This window comes from Petaurus breviceps, unplaced genomic scaffold, assembly GCF_028583685.1.
Source record: "Petaurus breviceps papuanus isolate PSGF00001 unplaced genomic scaffold, PetGlider_PUasm1.0 98, whole genome shotgun sequence".
NCBI classification, from domain to species: domain Eukaryota; kingdom Metazoa; phylum Chordata; class Mammalia; order Diprotodontia; family Petauridae; genus Petaurus; species Petaurus breviceps.
In genome coordinates this window covers 60,784,749-60,803,992 of record NW_027187460.1, presented here as the reverse complement: position 1 = coordinate 60,803,992, position 19,244 = coordinate 60,784,749, and the positions used below count along the sequence as shown (strand labels likewise).

The following is a 19,244-nucleotide window of genomic DNA, read 5'->3' as shown; positions in this document are numbered from 1 at the left end:
AGAGAGGGGGAGGAATGACATGCTTTTATATGTATGTTGGCTTGTGCCCGTCTAATTCACAGTGAGGTGGCACTGGCAAGCTACCTGATTTCAACACACACAGCTCCCAGCCGGCCACCTCTTCCCACACTGGCTTGCTAAGGCATGCAGACTGTAAGGCACTCACTTGGCCTAGAAGTAAAATCAGACACACACACACACACACACACACACACACACACACACACACACACACACACACACACACCCTTCCCCAGGCAGATTTTGCTATCAAAAGGTAAAGTTCGGGCAGAAATGAAAGAAAGTCTGAGAGGAGAGACAGTCAGCCCACCTGCCCTGGGGAAAATTGCTAAGGTGTAAGAGGTGAAGAAAGATATAGAGCCTCCCCCTTCTGCCCCTGTGCACAGAATCAACAAACAGCCATCTGTAGCACCCAGGTTTTCTTTTTTAATTTCTTTCTTCTTCCCCTCCTTCTCCCTTCATAACAAAAGCAGTTCTCCATGATGTGCTCTCTAGCATTGGAGGTCTGTGACATGGGGATTTCTCCAATTTAATATTCTTTTGCCAGATTGAATGGGTCAAAGACCTGTAGGCAGCAAGATCAAAACAAAACATCCTCAAATGTGATCCACTGGAGGAGATGACTGGAGTGGGAGAATGAGCAGAACTGGTTTAAAAAAAAACAAACCACAAGATCTAGAATGTTCAGGCCTCCAGACTTGTCCAGCCTCAGGCAAGATCCTACCTTCCCCAAGACTGGAGAGGAGAGACTAGAAACAGCTGTGAGTTTCTTACGCAGGGGTCCCTTTTGCTATAGATCAGCTAATGAGGAAAGTCTTGCTCTCTACCCAATTTGATAGGCAATAAAGATGAGCAAATCATTCTTTGTAGTTTTTGTTGTTGTTCAGTTATTTTCAGTGATGACTGAAAATGGGGTCTTTGTGACCCCTTTGGGGGTTTTCTTGGTAAAGATACTGGAGTGATTTGCCATTTTCTTTTCCAGCTCATTTGACAGATGAGGAAACTGAGGCAAACAGGTTTAAATGACTTGCCCGGAGTCACACAACCAGTGTCTGGGGTCAGATTTTAATTCAGGAAGCTGTTTTCCTATCTCTAAGCCCAGAACTCTATGCCACCTAGCTGACCCTCTTTTTATCTAGCAGACAACAAAAAAGGTGAAGGTAATTTAATCCAAAGCACTGTGGACTATATGGCACAGAGAGAGACAGAGAAAGAGAGGGAGATAGATGGATGGATGGATGGATGGATGGATGGATATATAATATAGATTTTATGTTAAAAAACCTTGTGATAATAAATAGGGGGAAAGAGAGGTAGCCCTGGAGTCCTAAAACCATGGTTCAAATTCCACCTCAGCCAGTAATACCTGTGTTACATGAAATAAATCACTTAAATAAATAAGCATTAATTAAGCACTGGGCTGGGAATCAGGAAGACCTGAGTTCAAATTTGACTTCAAATACTGTGTGACCCTAGGCAAGTCACTTAACCCACACTTAACCTCTCTGAGCCTCAGTTTCCTAAATGGTAAAATGAAAGGTTCAACTAGGTGACTTCTAAAATCTTTCAGTTCTCAATTTACAATCTTCTCCCATTAGACTGTGAGCACCTTGGAAGCAAAGAATGTATTTTTTTTTCTTTTTAACCTTTCTTTAAAGCCCCAGTCAATTGGTAGAGTGTGTGTTATACAGTAGCCACTTAATAAGTGCTTGTTGACTGACTGACATAATGATTAAGCACCTTCACTAGGACAAAAACATAGAAGTAACTCTGAAGTCATGGTGAATCTTCAGGAATTGAGAGCCCCCCCCCCCCACACACACACACCAGCCCACTGACCTTTTCTAGTACCTGGTTCACCTTCCAGAAAACTGAACCATGAGGTAGAAATAGTTATAAAATTGGACAAGTAAAATATTTCCAATCAAAATGTGATGACAAGTCAAATGACATGGGCCTCATTTCCATTATAAAGATTTTTAAAAAATGAGTTCTGCAGGTACAAGATAGTAGGATGTAAGCTCTTTCAAAGGTGGTTTTCCCCTCCCCCAGGCCTCCATCCAAGATAGCATCTAAAGCTGGGAGTCTCCAACTTTTCTCTAAGGTGGAAATCCATGAGAAGAGGAGTAGATTGAGATAAGCAGATAGGAAGATTCCTCGACCTTCTTTCTCTCTTGGTCCCTTTTAATTTTGTTTACCTATTCATTTACATCACTCCCCACAGTTAACAATCTAGTAGAACCTTTTTATATGCATTTTCACAAAGATTCTGACTTCTCTAATGTAATTCAGTATTTATTTTTACTACCCAGTTATTTGAGCTATACCTCTTACACTCATTTTCCTACCTGCTTCTGAAACATTCTGCTATAAGGAACAATTTTTACATACTTTGCACCCAAGAGTCATGATTTTTTTTAAATGCCAACTAACATTTAAATAACATTTTAAGGTTTGTAAAGCATATACATGATTTCATTTGAACCTTACAATAACTTTGAGGTACATGCTACGGGTATTAAGTCCAATTTGTTCACAGATGAGAAAATTGAGGCAAAAATAATTTGTGACGCCTAAAATCATACAACTAATAAATGTTTGGGTTGGAAGTTAAACCTGTCTTCCTAATTCCAAGTCCAATGCTGCCAAAGTAAATGAAATAAGTGAGCATCATTAATTTTTTTAAAAAAGAGATTAAAGGGGGAGTTGGCAAATAACAGTAAAGTAGTTATCAAATATTTCTTCTATAACTTCACTTTCCACAATGTGTGGAAAGAAAGAAAGGGAAAGAAAGAGACAAGAGAGAGAAGAGGGGAGAGGGAGTGAGAAGGGGGGGGGGGAGACAGAGAGAGAGAGAGAGAGAAAGCATCATGGGCAAGAGATTGGAAACTTTCATTCTAATGTGATTTAAGGATATTGTTAAGGCAAGAAAAAGCACATTCCTATAAATATTTTCATAGACTGATGCTTGGTTTCCTGAAAGCTCTCTTTAACACTGACCCCCCCCCCCCAACCCCAACCCTCTCCCCCTAATGGTAAACCCATTGATAAGTGTAGAGAAGGCCTGGTCTAAAGCGGCAACAAAGGATCAGAAGATTTAGAGTAGTAAAGCAAAACTTTGGAAATAAGTTATCTAGTTTTAAGATTAACTCTTTTTTTCCTATCAGGGATACCTTTGGCAGTCCAGTGAAGGCTATAGATGCCTTCTAAAAATGATTTTCTACAATTATTTTTAACATCAATTTTCTAAAATTTTGAATTCTAAATACTCTCCCTTCTTCCAGCCCCTCCCCTACCTATTGAGAAGGCAAGCAATAAGATACCAATTATAGACATGAAGTCATGCAAACATATCTTCATATTAGCTATGTTGCAAGAAAAAAAGAAAAGCAAAAAAAAATTAAAGAAATGAAAAAAGTATGCTTCAATTTATATTCAGAGCTAGCTCATCAGTTCTCTCTTTGGAGGTGGATAGCATTTTTCATACTGAACACTCTAGAATTGTCTTGGATCATTGTACTGAGCAGAGTAGTTGAGTCACAGTTGACTACTGTTACAATATTACCGTTACTGTATACAATACAGAATGAGGTTTATAAATGAATGCATAAAATAAATCATGTAAGATTACAAAGAAAATTAATTCTATCGAAATAGTTATCAAGATATTAAAAATAAAAACCAGCACCACAAGCTCAAAGATCCCAGGTTAAGAACCCTTGAAGTCCAACCCCCTCATTTTACATGTAAGCAAAATACAGCTCGGGGCACTTCAGTGATTTGGCAAAGCTCGTATTCAGAGGGCGGTCCTCTGACTCCAAAGCCTGTCCTGAGATCTGGACTCCCCGAGGGGCAGGGAGAAGTAAAAGCTCCTGTTTCCACACTCACTTTCTCTTCTACTCATTGAATGCTCCCCTTATAATCCATCGTGACACTAAGTTTCAATTCCACCCATCATAAAAAAAAAAATATATTTCCCATTGAGCAGAAATTTCCTTTGGCGATAGAGACTGGGCTGCTATCTTCCTGCTCTAGTGGTGGGATTATATTCCACCTCATTTGGAGGGCACCATTCTCCAACTTCCCTCTTCCCTTTTCTGTTTCCCTCTTTCTACAGTCCCTCAAACATTCCCGGGAGGGGGAGGGGGAGACTAGGCTGAGCAGTGAATAGAGCACTGGCCCTGGAGTCAGGAGGGCCCGAGTTCAACTGCGGCTTCAGACACTTAACACAAAAAACTAGCCGTGTGACCTTGGACAAGTCACTTAACCCCAATTGCCCTACCTTCCCCCTGCAAAAAAAAAAAAAAAGACATTCCCTGGGAGTAGGGATTGGTAGCAGCCTTCAGGGTGAAAGGCAATGAGGTTAAGGCTGAGGCAGGCCACTGGACAGTGTTCCCTTCTGTCCACTCCCATGGCGTGTACCCATTATGGCTTCCTCAGTGGCCACACTTTTGGCAAGGTCTTGGGCAGGACTGGGATCAAGAAGAGGGCAGGGGACTGTTGTAGCTTGTTCAGAACCATAGAAGGCTCTTTGGTCAATTTCTGAAATTATTGACCCCAACTTTTCTGTAAAAAAAAAGTCTAAAGAAAAGTACATTCAACCTTTCAGTTAAAAAAAAAAAAAAAGGTCACCTATTAGGCATCAAGATTAAGCACCTGTTATGGACCTGGCTGAAATAGGTATCGGAAATACGAAGACAAAAATGAACCAGTCCCAGTTCTCGAGGTGTTTAAGAAGGAGACCATGTTGACAAATATAAGTACATAATAAACAAATACAAGGTAATCTAGGCAGGGGGAGGCACTAGCAACTGAAGGACCAGCAAAGGTCTCTGGTAGGAGTTAGTACTCGAGCTGATCTTTGAAAGAAACTAGGGATTTTGAGACGGCGGAGGTAGGGGAGAGAGTGCATTTCAGATGTGAGAGACAGCCTGTGCGGTCTACGTGCAGATGAGAGTTTCGTGAGGTAAAACTGGGGCTGAAAAATAAGGCAATGGGGGTGGGATTTGCAGTGTTCACCGAAGTAGAAAACCCGAGTCTAATGACATTGCATTAAATTAACACAGGAGACGCCAGGGGAAAGAAAATGAGAACCAGTAGGAAGCCTTTCAGAAAGGCTGAAGTGATAGCCATCTGGTGTGGCATATTTGCCCAACAAGACAGTTTGGATTTAGACCTGTAAACCTTAAAAACTGGTGGGGATTCTTTGAGATATCTTTTCAGATATGGGAAGTCACCTCCCCCACTTCTTTGCAGAGGAAGAAAGTTCCTGAGTATAAAACATCACAATGTTCTAATTCGCTTTAATGATTTTTTTCCTTCTTTTTTCTTTGCTTAAAAAAATCCTTCGTTCTATAGAATGGCTCTCTGGGAAGTGGGGGAGGGGATGCTGAGAGAATTTTGACAATGTAAAGACAAAAGATATCAATAACATTTATTAAGAAATTGGTGGGGCAGGAGAACTTTGAAAGAGAGGAAATGGAGAGGAGAGAGAAGTTGGTGACAAATTTTCTCATTCAGTGACAAATGGAAAAAAAATTAACAAGAGAAGGGGAAAACATTATAGGCACGACCAAAGCAATGTTGTTGAGTCTGGTCTCAGAGAAACTCATTCTGCCTGAATGCTGCTACCTAATGTTTAAAAAAAAAAAATGGCCTGCTCAAAGAATCCTACCTTATTAACATCTAAATGGTCCCAAACAACAATTTGATTACCATATCTCAGCAATACCCACTCTGGAGAGCAATTATCTATCATTATCAATGTATTGCCTTACCTTTTTAATTAGGATGATAATGTCCAGTGTAAATAAAGCCCTCTTTGCTAATTTCAATTGTGCTGAATGAAAGGTTGTTCTTTTCTTCTACTTCTTCTTTCCCCCAGGGTTCTTTGGACTGAATTTACTCTGGTTCCTGAAGTGTGGAAAAAGTAAATAAGCTTTTGTTTAGATTTCATCCTTCATGTTCTCTGGACTGAAAGACTGCAAAGTGCCGGAAAGTATCTCGATTAAAATGACTTCATGGAGGACCCAGGACAGAAGTTTCAGAGCATTCTACCTGAACAAAAGGAGATCCATAGAATTACTACTTAAGAGGGTTGTTTGGGAAAATAGTTAGCCCAACCACTGGTCATAATAAATCCATCCTAATTTCTTGAAATGTACATTTAAATTTAAAATTAAATATCAAATGGGTAAAAATCAACTTTTAGATTTGAATCACAAAATGCCTGTTCTACAGTCTCGAATGTATTAATATTTATTGTATATTAAACTGGTAACAGATTAAAAATTGTATTTTTCAGAAAAATATTTACAACTTAACCATGGTGATACATATAGATGATAATCTGATATGGATACAATCATCAATATAAATATATCACAAGCAATCAAAATGTATCATTGACTAAAAATCTAACGGTCTTGGCTTGTGATAATAGCAAATTAACAACACAAAAGTTAATGAGAAAACTGAGCTAAAAACAAATTACATCAGCATTAACAGTTTAAAATTTTAGTTATGCATTGGATAATACACATCGCTTATAATCAAGATATATTTGCAAGAAGCACAAATCAACAACAAATCATAAATCAATAAAATATAATTTGAAATAATAGCTAGTCAACAATACAAAAGTCATTCACTAATGAAAAATAATGTACATCTCAGGCATGGCTACATTGGTATCATATCAGCATCACACATTCCCCATTTTAGCATGCCATAGTTTGTACAAAAATTGCCATCCATGTCTCGAACACTCCAACTCGGCACCAAACTGCCTCAACTAGGTGACAGGCCATTTGATCTTTGCTAAATGGCCTAGAAGGAAGTGTATGTGTGTGTGTGTGTGTGTGTGTGTGTGTGTGTGTAAATATATAACATAATTCAGTGAATTAAAACAATATGTTTAAAGTGCAGGAAGGAAGTTGAGGCTTAATTAATATCAACTTTTAAAATGTGACCTATAAATTTGCTTGTCTTATTAAACAAAGCAAAATCCTGGGAGAAGTTTCAGTGTTTCCCTGTGGTTTTCAGAGTTTGAGCAATCAGCAGAAGGTGGTTTATTTTTTTCCATCAGAAAAATGTTAAGCCATTTCCTAATACTCAGCAGTCACATGTTAAAAAAAAAAAAAGACACATCCATGAAAATACCAGGACTGTAGAGTATGTTTATCTGGCATTTATCATGTGAGATTGTACCAGCTACACTGGACCTGCAGTTAGGACACCTGAATTCTAGCTTTAGTTTTGTGTCTTTTTCCTCATCTAGAGTATGAAGATAATAATGCCAACCATGCCTCTCTCAAAGGGCTAATAGAAGGGTGAAGAGAGTACTGGACTTTGATTCAATCCAGCTTCAGACACTTATTAGCTGTATGAACCTATGAAGTTGCTTAAACTCTCTCAGTCTCAGTTTCCTCTTTTGCAAAATGAGGATATTAAAAGTATTTACTTTTTTGTGAGGACCAGATGAGTTCGCTTAAGCAGAGCACTTTGTAAACCTTAAAGCACTGACAAATGCTTGCTATTATTATTATAATTGTAATTGTTATCATCATCTCCTCAGTTGCCACTCTTTCCTTAGCAGAGGAACAAAGTTAACATTTAAGTTAAGTCCTTAATAAATGCTTATTGATTAAGTAAAATGGAATAATGTCTGGAAAGTGGTTAAGGATTGATTGATGCTATTTTATAAATGAGCAATGCTGTTTTTGTAAATCAAATCCTTTAAAAAATGTATTACAAATGAACTTGCTAGTTAAGACTCTTATACTATACTAATACAATAACATTCTTGTACTTTGACTCTGGTTCCCTATACTTTGGTAGATTCACATTTCCAATGTTATTGGTGCTTCCTCCAATGGGGCAGATTGTAACCTCACCACATCTTCTCATAGTAGGTCTTCCTTTTCTCTAGACCTTTTAATATTTTGGGGAAATGAGTAGCTTTGGAGCTGTCCCTCTACATGTTATCCCCCCCTTTTATCATGGCCAACTCACTTCCTTTTCCATTTATACATTTTTAAAAAATATCTTTTATGCTGTTTCTGATAACTAATGTTATCATTAGTGATGCACTGTTTCAGTCTACTTAAAATTATTTCCATTGACCTTTGGCTCATCAGCAATTTTGATTCTGGAAATTGTGGTGTCCCATTCTTCACAGGCATGTAAAAAGATCGATTTTTATTTTAGGGGGCACTGTTGATCATAGAAAGCATTCACAATTTCTCCCAAATCAGTCCCACCTACTTTCTTCTTTTTTTTAAATTCTGGACCAAGCTCACTGTCCATCTATGACATCTATCCAAAATTTCTACGTTAAGAAATCAATGCAATGAGCTATTCATCATATTTCAGTCATTGGACATTCTTCATCCATTTGGTTTTTCCTGTATGTATGGTTAGATAGAACTCCTTTGGGTCATTATAGATGTCATTTAGGAGACTACAGTATTCCAAAAAGAGGGAAGGAAACTAGCATTTATCAATTGCCTTCTATGTAGGTTTCTATAACTTCATGCAATTAGCACATTATCAATAAATAAGAACATCTGGTGGATCTCTTCATCTGTAAGAAATTCTTCTCTTCTTGGACTATGTGCTATACACCCTCTCCATGACAGTAACAAATGCTTCTGATAGGCACATATCTCCCCATTTTAGGTGTCAATTGATATGGATAATCAGAAAATATTTGAATCTTTGGAGCTTCATCTATCAGGGAAGCTATTATAGTTTTAATATATACAAGGGAGACACCTTGTTGGAAGAAAACCTTTAAACTTGCCTTTCACTCTATCAAGTCAAATGTCTTTTTACCTTCCACAAATAATACACACAGAATCTTGTATTCTCTGAACTTTTCAGTCAATCATGTAGATTACAAAGATTAGGTCTGATGGAAGAAATTGTCTGCTGAAATCTGCATGTTCCTTGGTCATATTTTTATCAATGATAGCCCCAATGTATGCAGAGAACACTTCCAAAGACTTTGTAGAAATGAAAAACTAAATAAATGGGATGGCAGTCTTTCATGTCCTCTCAGTTGCCTCTTCTCAGTTGTAATGCCACCTATGATCTATTTTCAATCATTAAATTTCTTTCCCAGCTTTTGATAACTTGAGATCCAATGCCTCAATGTTTTCAAATCTGGGTGGCCTCCAGCAGGGATTTTTGTTTGTACTTGAGAGGCACCCGGGTATTGTGGATATTGTACTGGACACCGGTAAAAGAAAACCAAGGTTTGAATGCCACAGTTAGTTGTTCTCTAGGCTTGGACGAGTTAATTAACCCATCTGAAGCTCCATCTCCTCATCTGTAAAATCGAGAAAAAAAAACTGCTGTAGCATATATCCACAAATCTATTGTTGAGAAGGTCAAATTGTATGTGTAAACTACTTTGTAAACCTGAAAATTCTATATCAGTGTCAGTTATTATTGTTTTGGTGAGTCCAGCTGTTTTTCTTATTTTCTGCATTGACTAAGGCTTCTAAAAGAGACAGAGACAGACAGACAGACAGACAGAGAGACAGAGAGAGAGACCCTAGGAGGATGTTTCCTGACTCCAAGTTTGTTTCCATGGCAGGAGCTGGGTGTGAGGGGAAACTTCTAACTCAAACTCATGGTATAGTATGGATCTCTCATCCATCCCTTTCCTAGGGCTATTCCAAAAAAGAAAGAATACATGTCTCCGAGTTCTCAGTTCTTGTTTTGACCATCTATCTAGCACTCAGGTTAGCCAGGTATGACTAGACTGAGGCCACAACCTTTAACCTTTGCCAATTCCTGCTCTCACGGTTTGCCTTAGGTTGATTGTCTTCTACAGAGGGAAACTAGGTTCCCAGTGCTCCAATTCCACACCTACCTCTGATTCAGAAGAATTTTGTTTTCGTCTCTAGTCTATGGTGTTTTCCCCAGCTGTAGGGAGGAAGCTAAAGGGAACCCAGAGAACGCACATGAATGTAACAGTTTTATTCCAACACAGAAAGGGGAATGCTAAGCAATAAAAAACCCAGAGAGTTATTACAGTTGAAAAGCTAATATGGAAGTCTCATTGAGACATTTGTTTTTTCAGTTTTATTGTTCCTGTGTTTGGTTGTTACATTACATTAACCTACCAGTTCATGAAAGGTCTCTTGAAACAAAGTGAAACCATTAAGTAAACTAATGATACACTTAGCTCATCTCAAAGTGAATGTAACTTTTTGCAGCTCTAACACCCCTCCTTATCAGTAAATTATTTTAAAAATTTTATTTTTTGCTCCATTTAAAGTTCCAAACTGTCTCCTTCCTTCCCTCCCCACACTAGAGAAGGCTACCATTTGATATACACATATATACACGTATGTATACATATACGTACATGTATACATATACACACATGAATACATAAATACACATACTGTGTATACATATGTGCATGTAAAACCATACTATGCATACGTCTATTTATCAGTTCTTTCTCTGGAGGTAGACATCATCTTCCTTCATAGGTCTTTTGTACTTGATTTGAGTATTTATAATACTCAGAATAACTTAGTTGTTCAGTTTTCCTTTGAGCAATATTGCTGTTGTTGTATACAATGTTCTATTGCTTCTGCTCATTTCACTCTTCATTATTTCACTTTCATTTTTTCTTTTCTTTTTTTTTTTTGGAGGGCAATTGGGGTTAAGTGACTTGCCCAAGGTCACAAGGTTAGTTTCTGTGTTAAGTGTCTGAGGCTGGATTTGAACTCAGGTCCTCCTGACTCCAGGCTGGTGCTCTATTCACTGTGCCACTTAGCTGCCCCTCATGTTCATTTAAAAAAAAAATCACAGAATTCCATTTTCTTTCCTTCTTATCCCCACCATCTTTGGGGGGGAAAAGGAAGGAAAAGCAAATTCCCTTTAACAAATATGTATAGTCAAGCAAAACAAATTCCCTCAATGCTTGTATACAAAAATATACATTTTATTTTGTACCTTAAACCTATCACCTCACTGTAAGGGATAGCATGTTTCACCACTGGTTCTCTGGAATCAGGAATAGTCATTATATTGATCCTAGTCATATAGCCCTCATTGTCTGGTGTTTTTGTTTGTTTGTTTACAGCACTGTTGTTATTAGGTAAATTGCTCTCATGGTTCTACTCATTTTATTTTTCCTCAGTTTATTACTCATTAGTTATTTTATAATTCACATCCACTGAATATATCCCAGTCAATGCCAAGTGGGCCCTTTTTTTTCTTGTGGTTTTTTTGAATGTGGAAAATTTTTCCCCTCTCAGCTGATCTACTACTGTTTTTTTCCGCTGTTTCCTTCATGCATCACTACTGTTGTAACTTCTCTGCTAGCCAGGAACCTGCTTCTCTAGTGCCCAGGAAGGGGGAAGATGCCAGCTACTTCTCAAGATCTCTCAGGGTCCTGAAAGACAACACAAATGTGGCCCAATCCTAGACAAAACTTTCTGTGCACAGGCTTACTGTATACTCACAGGCAAGTCTGGTTGAGGACTAAAGGCAGCCCTATCCTTCTGAACCTTAGGTGCTCAGAAAGTCACCCTTAGGCCTTGAGGTCAGCTGGTAGAAGCATTGTGAAAGATGAAACTTGACCCTTAAGTAAGTTCACAGTCTTCTGGCTCAGCAGTCAATCAAATGAGTCCTCATGGACCAAAGGAAGAATCCCCTCCTTCATGTATCTCCAGGAAGCACAGAAACAATAGCAACAACATAAAAGCAATTCCTAATCAATACTCAGTTTATTCTCTAAAGACCCCAAAGGAATTGAATAGAAAGCCAATGGGCAATAATGCAAATGGTGCTGGACTAGGAAGAAAACCTGAGTTCAAATGCTGGCTCTACCACTTCTGATTTGCATGATCCTGTGCAACTGAATTCATTTCTCTGGCCCTCAGCTTCTTCATATATCAAATGAGAGGGTTAGATTAGGGGACCTGCAAGGTCCACTAGATTTCTTAATGTCCTATGATTCTTATGCCTCTTAGTTCAGACTAACTCTATCTGGGCAACAAAAAGACTGACGATACCATGAAATCTTTAGGAACTGAAAGGTTCAATAGTTTGGACCAAAGCCTTCCCTTCAAAAGGTTGAGGCAACAGACCTTCGTCTACTGCCACTAATTGTTCTGTTGCCACTGAGCCTTATTTTCTGAATGGGCTGTGAGTGGAAGCCTGTGGCTCTCACACTGGACTGGATGCCAAGCACAAATGAGGATTTAAAGGATGGCAATTTTTAAAAAATTGAATAAAATAAAGTATGGCAATAGGGCACCCACAAGCCATCATCTATGATACATCTTTCTCAGAGCCAAAATTGAAAAGGTTGATTTGGGTTAGAAGTCCAGAACGGAGCTGAATCTCCTTGACTGAGATCCTTTAACCCAGAATGTTCACTTACTTGTTTTCTGAGTCTTACTTTTCTCACCTGTAAAATGTATCATTCTATCCCCCAAAAGACTGTTCTGAGGATCAAGCAAGACAAAGTATGCACTCTGAAAATTTCAATGTGCTATATAATGGCAGCTATTAAGAGGAGGAGGGAGGGAGGGAGTGATTTTCTAGTAGGGTTTTCTTCATTATTGAAGCATTGTATATAGAGGACAATTGACAAAATATTGACTGAGTGAAAGGCTGCCATCTGAAGTTCTAAGAAAAATACAATTTATCAAAATTAGTTGTAAGCAAGTCACTTAACGTCTCCTGGCCTGTATGTATTAGAATGTAAGCTTCTTGAGGGTAGGGCCTGGCTTCCTTTCTGTATTTATATCCCCAATGCTTAAGACAGAGCTCAGCTCATTCTGATTGGGCTAAGGAGTAAAGCAGGTGAAAGTAAGTGCTTCAGAAACGCCACTCCCCCTCCCCCTACCCCCCACACTCATTCAATGCTTTCATTTCTTCAGTTTCCTTATCTGTATAATGGGGGTAATAACAGCAGGCATTTCACAGGATTGTTGTTTGTGAGGTTCAACTGTATAGAAGAAACACTGTTACAATAATTAGCTTGTTTTAAGCCCAAGGATAATATAATGGCCCCTTAGATCCATGTGATTCTCTCCTCTGCTGCTTTGAAGGGTTTGTTCTAGATGAAAAGTTAGAAATACCATCACAATTGCTCTGAGCCCTCAATTTTAAAAACCTCTAACATTTAAGTAGACACATTTGTCTCTTGGCTTTATATTTGTAACTGAAGTAAAATTCAGGTTACCAGAAACATTTGGGTAATAAAACAGTATACTAACCTTGAGCAAGTTACTTAACCCCGATTGCTTAAAAAAAAAAAAATACAATAAAACAGTACACCATAGTGTTTATTCATAGATAGGCTAAAGGAGGGGAGGTTGAAGAAAGAGAAAACTTTCTCTTGGAACTTCCTTCAGGTCATTGGGAGGTAGGTGCAAAGGGTAGCATCAGCCTGAGGCTTTTGCTGAGATACCTACAGGACCAGTGGTCTTCCTCCATCTTTCCCTTCTCTGCCATAGCTAGGTCCTACTTTCTTTTTTTCTTTTTACTGGTTGCACCATACTAACAATTCTTCCCGACAGCTCTTGATATCCTCCTTCCTTCCTCTACACTGCCAGATACTTAGAATTGCTCTCTTTAGAATCACTCCTGTTCTAAGGTAGTATTTCATTTTATATAAATTCCTGAGGATACTGAACAAATTTACCCAATGCCTTTTATTGACTCAAGGAGCTAAGTCTTATTTATATCTAGGTCTTATTGATTAATTCATTCAAGAAATGTTCTTACCAAAGAAAATGAATCATTTTTCAGTGAGTGAAGTAATCAAAGAAATTCACTTTTACCCATATAAAGCATTTTAAACATCTTAAATAACCATTAGTTATTATTATTATGATAAATGGAAAAGGAGGCATGATAATGTAGCTCATAGCAGCCATAGAAAGAACATTCTAAAAGATGATGATCAGGATGGTATGGAAACTTAAAAGGATGGTATTGAAGGAGCTGGGGATGGTTAGATAGCCTGGGGAGAAGGCTTAGGGGGTCACAGGAAAGGGACAATACATGACAATGGCTTTCTACTATTTGAAAGGTTGACTTGTAAAAGAGCAATTAGATTTATCCTGTTTGGTCCTTGGAATAATGGGTTAAAATTAAAGAGAAGCAGATTTCAGTTCATTCATTATGAGTAAAAACCTCCTGACAATTTAAGATGGCCCAAAATGGAATGAATTGCCTTATGGGGTAGTGAGTTCCTGGTTACCAAAAAATCTCCAACTGAAGGCTCAGTGACAACTTATTAAAGATCTTATAATAATGGTGAAGAGGCACATTTGTATAGAGTTTTAACTTTTACATAGTATTTTCATCACAATAATCCTCTTAGGCAGTTTTCAAAGAAAGAGATCCAAGCTATCAATGCCATATGAAGAAAATGCTCCAAATCATTTAAAATTAGAGAAATGCAAATTGAAACAACTCTAAGGTTCTAACTCACACCTGTCAGATTGACAAAGATTATGAAAAAGGAAAATGACAAATGTTGATGGTACTATGGGATAATAAGCACATTGATGTACAGTTTGCAGAGTTAAGAATTAGTCCAGCCACTCTGGAGAGCAATCTGGAGCTATTCCCTCTCTCCTCCTCTCCCTCCCATCCTCAATAGCAAACTGTACATACCCTTCCACCTAGTAATATCATTACTCTATACCCTGACAGAGATCAAATGATGAGGAAAAAGTCTTATATTTGTACAAAAATATTTAGCATAGCTCTTTTTGTTGTGGTAAAGAAATGGAAACTAAGGGACTACTCATCAATTGGGGAGTGGCTGAATAATGTATTGTATATGAATGTAATGGAACACTATTACACTGTAAGAAGTGATGGAAGGGATGGTATAAGAGAAAGCTATAAAGACTTGCATTGATGCAGAGTGAAGTGAGCATAATATATACAATAGAATAACATATACAATAACAACCATAATGTAAAGACAAACAACGTTTAAAAGACTCTAAAAACTTCAATCAGTGTAACACATAACCACGGTTCCAGAGGACTAACTGAGAGAGAATGGATTCAAGATGAAGGATGAGACATACATTTTACCACATGGACAAAGAAGGAATTTATTTTGTTTGACTACACATATTTGTTACAAGGTTGTAGTTTTTCTTCTTTCCTTCAGTAAATGGGGAGATGAAAGAGAAAAAAAGCAAAAGGTTGTTAATTAAAAATGAAATAAGATGAAAAAAAAATAGCCCTATGAGATTTCCACCAATATATATGTATATGTATGTCAGTTAACACACATATATGTGTGTTTGTGTGCATGTATATGTATATATACATAGACATATATGTACATGTATGTGCATTTGGAAAAGTCAAGAAACTTGCTCAGAGATACACAAGTAAAAAACAGCAGAGCTGAATTCAAATTCTAGTTCTTATGACTCTAAGAGCAATTTTTTTTCTATTTATAGCCCAGAAACCTCTCTCATCATAGACAGGCTGGTGCTTTGGATAGGAGTTGATCTCAATGAACACTGAAGTGTCTTTTAATTCTTCAACTTTATGAAATCTATCTGGCAAGGAATAGAACTTCATCCACTATAAAGTAATTTAATAAATAAGTAAACAATGCAAATATTCTAACATCTCTTTAAAAGACAGAATCTGAGTCCCTATGCTCTTATTATAACTAATCTGACATGTTATGAGCAGATGCAAACACACCCACATAGTTCACAAGGTTCCTGACAACTCAAACCATCAGACAAATCTTTATAACCTATTTTTGTTTTAATAAGTTTTAGCAGAAATAAGTCATTTGAAGATCTGCAATCCACCCATTACATAGGAACAAAGATGTTTATGTAGTCAGAATTACAAACACAATTTCTAAAAATGTTACTTTGCATTAGTTGTTTATGTTGAAGTCTTAAACCCTCTTTTAAACCAAAAGATTAATACTAAGCTTTATATGTCACAGAATTATAGGTAGCTTTAACTCTGAATATACTACAATTTCAGAAAGCGTATAATAGCATAGAAGGAAAGCAAGGTGAAATCCTTATAACTAAGAACTGTTTCTGTAGTTTCTTCCTTCTGTTTGAGCTCCTGTTATTATCCATACTGATGAAAAACTTCAGAAACAAGATATTTCTGTGAGAGAGAACAGATATTTCTAGACCTCTCCATTCTATTGTCTTCCTTCTTTTTTTCTCTTCTTTCTTCTATGTGAGGCAGCCTGCCATAGTATGTAGAGATATGACTTGTAAGCCAGAAGGAGGTGAGTCCAAGTCTAGACTCTCATACCTATCAGTTAGGTGACCTGGTCAAGTCACTAAGCTTCTTGATCCTTTAGCCAACTCTCAAGACTATAAACTGCATTAATAGAGGGAGATTTTTCTCCTGGGAGTTTTCTTATATTAATGGAATGATTGGTCTGGTCCTTGTCACTATTTTTTTAGTAGGATTATAGATTTAGAGCTGACCATGTTTAGAAGTTTTGAACCCCCTCCTTTTTTTGCAAGTGAAGAAACTAAGTCCCCAAGAGGCCAAATGACCTAAACAAGGTCATACAAATAGTAAGTGACAGAGCTGGTGCTATATCTCTGACTAATTCCAAATCCATCATTCTTTCAACTGTGCTGTATATATATATATATTTAAAGCAATTGGGGTTAAGTAACTTGCTCAAGGTTACACAGCCAGGTGTTTCTGGGTGGGTGCTAAGTGTCTGATCCCCAGGTCATCCCGACACTGGGGCTGGTGCTCTTACTCGCTGTGCTACCTGGCTGCTCCTCAACTGTGCTATTTTGTCCCACTGTTTTGTTTTTTAATAGTGATGACCTCAAATGTTGATATTATCATTGTTGTTTTCCTTAAATGAGGTTTTTGAAGCCAAGGTGGAGGAATTGATTCATTGATTATTTGGCAGATGTGTATAGGGCAAGAAGGCTTCAGATGTCTGGGGACTCTTTATTGGAGGTTTGTGAACCTTTATGAAGGAAGGAGCTCTTTCTTGGTCCAGTCTCTATAGAGCCACACCAAAGATGCCTGAGTGATGAAGGCAATGTGTGGCACAGAGGGCTGGACTAATTATAAACTTATCCTATCCAAGCTAAATATTTGCATTTAACAAAAGCAGTGGGTCTCAAGGCAAAATGACTAACAGAAGTCTTAATGTCAACAGATTAGAGCACTTCTCTGAACCAGAACAGTCTGTTGCTAATTTGGAGGGAAAGTTGAGTCAATACACAGTTGTCAACAGTGGAACAAAAAAGGAGTGGGCAGTTTTCAAAAATCTGGTGTACAGCACTGCATTTTCTCGGAGTGTTCTCAGAACACTAAAAAACATCAAGACTGATTTCATGAAAATGATGGCAAAATTCAGGGGTTGCTAAATGGAAAAATAAAAAATTCCATGGGGTTTACCAGAAGGACAATTCATCCATCTTTAAGAAGGCAGCATTTAACTCCAACAAAAATAAAGCACAAGTGAAGTTTACAGATATGCAGAATTCTTGGCTCCATAAGCAGGCAGATGAAATTCAGTTTTATGCTGATAGTAACAATCCAAAGCACTTTTATGATGCCCTGAAGGCTCTTTATGGGCCAAAAACATATGGTGCATCTCAACTACTCAGTGCTGATGGAGTCACATTGATTAGTGATAAGGACATGATTCTAGAGAGAGATGGGTTGAACACTTACATAGTGTTCTCAACAGACCATCAACAGACCATCATCAATCAATGCTGAAGCCATTGACTATTTACCTCTGGTTGAAGTAAATCTCTCTCTAGACAATTTTCCAACTGAAGAAGTCTTGAATGCTATTAGGTTCCTCTCCTGTGGCAAAGCACTGGTGCTGATTCTATTTCAGCTGAGATTTATAAGGTGTGTGTGGGGGGGGTTCCATTGCTCATACAAAAGCTCACAAAAAATTTTTGGATTATATGGAAAGAGGATGTTATCCCCCAGGAGTTCAAGGATGCCTTCATTTTCCATCTCTATAATGGTAAAAGAAATAGATTGTCCTGTGACAATCACAAGGGGTCTCTCTTAGTCACTGCTGGCAAGATCCTTGCCAGAATCGTCCTTAATAGACTGATCCTCCACCTGAGAACTAGTGTGACTTCAGAAAGAGTCGAGCAACCGTCGATATGATGTTTGCTGCCTGACAGCTCCAGGAGAAATGTCACGAGCAGAACAGTGGTCTGTACACAATGTTTGTAGATCTGACCAAGTCATTTGATACTGTCAGTCATGAGGACTTATGGATAATTATGTCAAAATTTGGCTGCCTGGAGAAGCTCATCAGTATTGTACATCATTTTTATGAGGGCATGATTACATTCATTACACATTCTGAGTAATGGAGGATGCTCTCATGCTTTGCCAGTCACCAGTGGAACAAAACAAAGCTACACTTGCTCTCATGCTTTTTAGCATGATGTTTTCAGCCATATTGTCAAACACCTTCAGAGAGGATGAGTACAGTGTCAATGTCATTCTTCAGCTTGAAAAAGTCTGCATACAAGCCAAAACCAAAGTGAAGGGAGTGTTGGTGCATAATTCTTTGCTTGCAGATGATTGTACACTCAATGTAGCCTCTGAAACTGAGATGTAACAAAATAGGGATTGATTCTCTGCTGCTTGGACTAATTTTGGTCTAACAATTAACACCAAGAAAACACAGGTGCTCCATCAGCCAGCACACCACACATATGTGAAACCATCAGTCACAACAAATGGAGAAGTTTCGAATACTGTGGACAAGTTCATTTACCTTGGCAGTATACTTTCCAGGGATAAACACATTGATAATGAGGTTGATGCTCTCATTGCCAGAGCTAGCTCAGTGTTTGTGAGATTCTGAAGGGAAGTGTGGGAGAGAAGATATTAGACTGGCTATCAAACTGAAGGTCTACAGAGCCATTGTGTTGACCTCTTTGTTGCATGCCTGTGAAAGCTGGACAGTATACCAGTGCCATGCCAGGAAACTGAATTGCTTCCCTTTGAATTGTCTTAGGAAGATTCTGAAGATCACCTGGAAGGACAAGGTACCAGACACTGAGGTCCTTTCTCAAGCAAAACTGCCAAGCATTCAAACTCTACTGCAGAAAGCACAATTCTGATGGGCTGACCATGTTGTTCTAATAATGCTAAAACAAATACTTGCCTAAAAGACTATTTTGTGGAGAACTCACACAGAGCAAACGATCACA

The 19,244-nt window shown here is 38.1% G+C and overlaps 1 long non-coding RNA gene across 7 annotated transcripts in view; it reads right to left on the bottom strand.

The window, feature by feature from the left end:
* LOC138155741 (uncharacterized) overlaps positions 1-19,244 on the bottom strand; it is a 132,972-nt gene that overhangs the window by 95,784 nt on the left and 17,944 nt on the right. For all 7 annotated transcript variants that reach the window (XR_011166975.1, XR_011166974.1, XR_011166978.1 and 4 more), the window contains one exon: positions 5,799-5,934. This is a non-coding gene — a long non-coding RNA (uncharacterized lncRNA). The remainder of the gene's footprint in view (positions 1-5,798; positions 5,935-19,244) is intronic.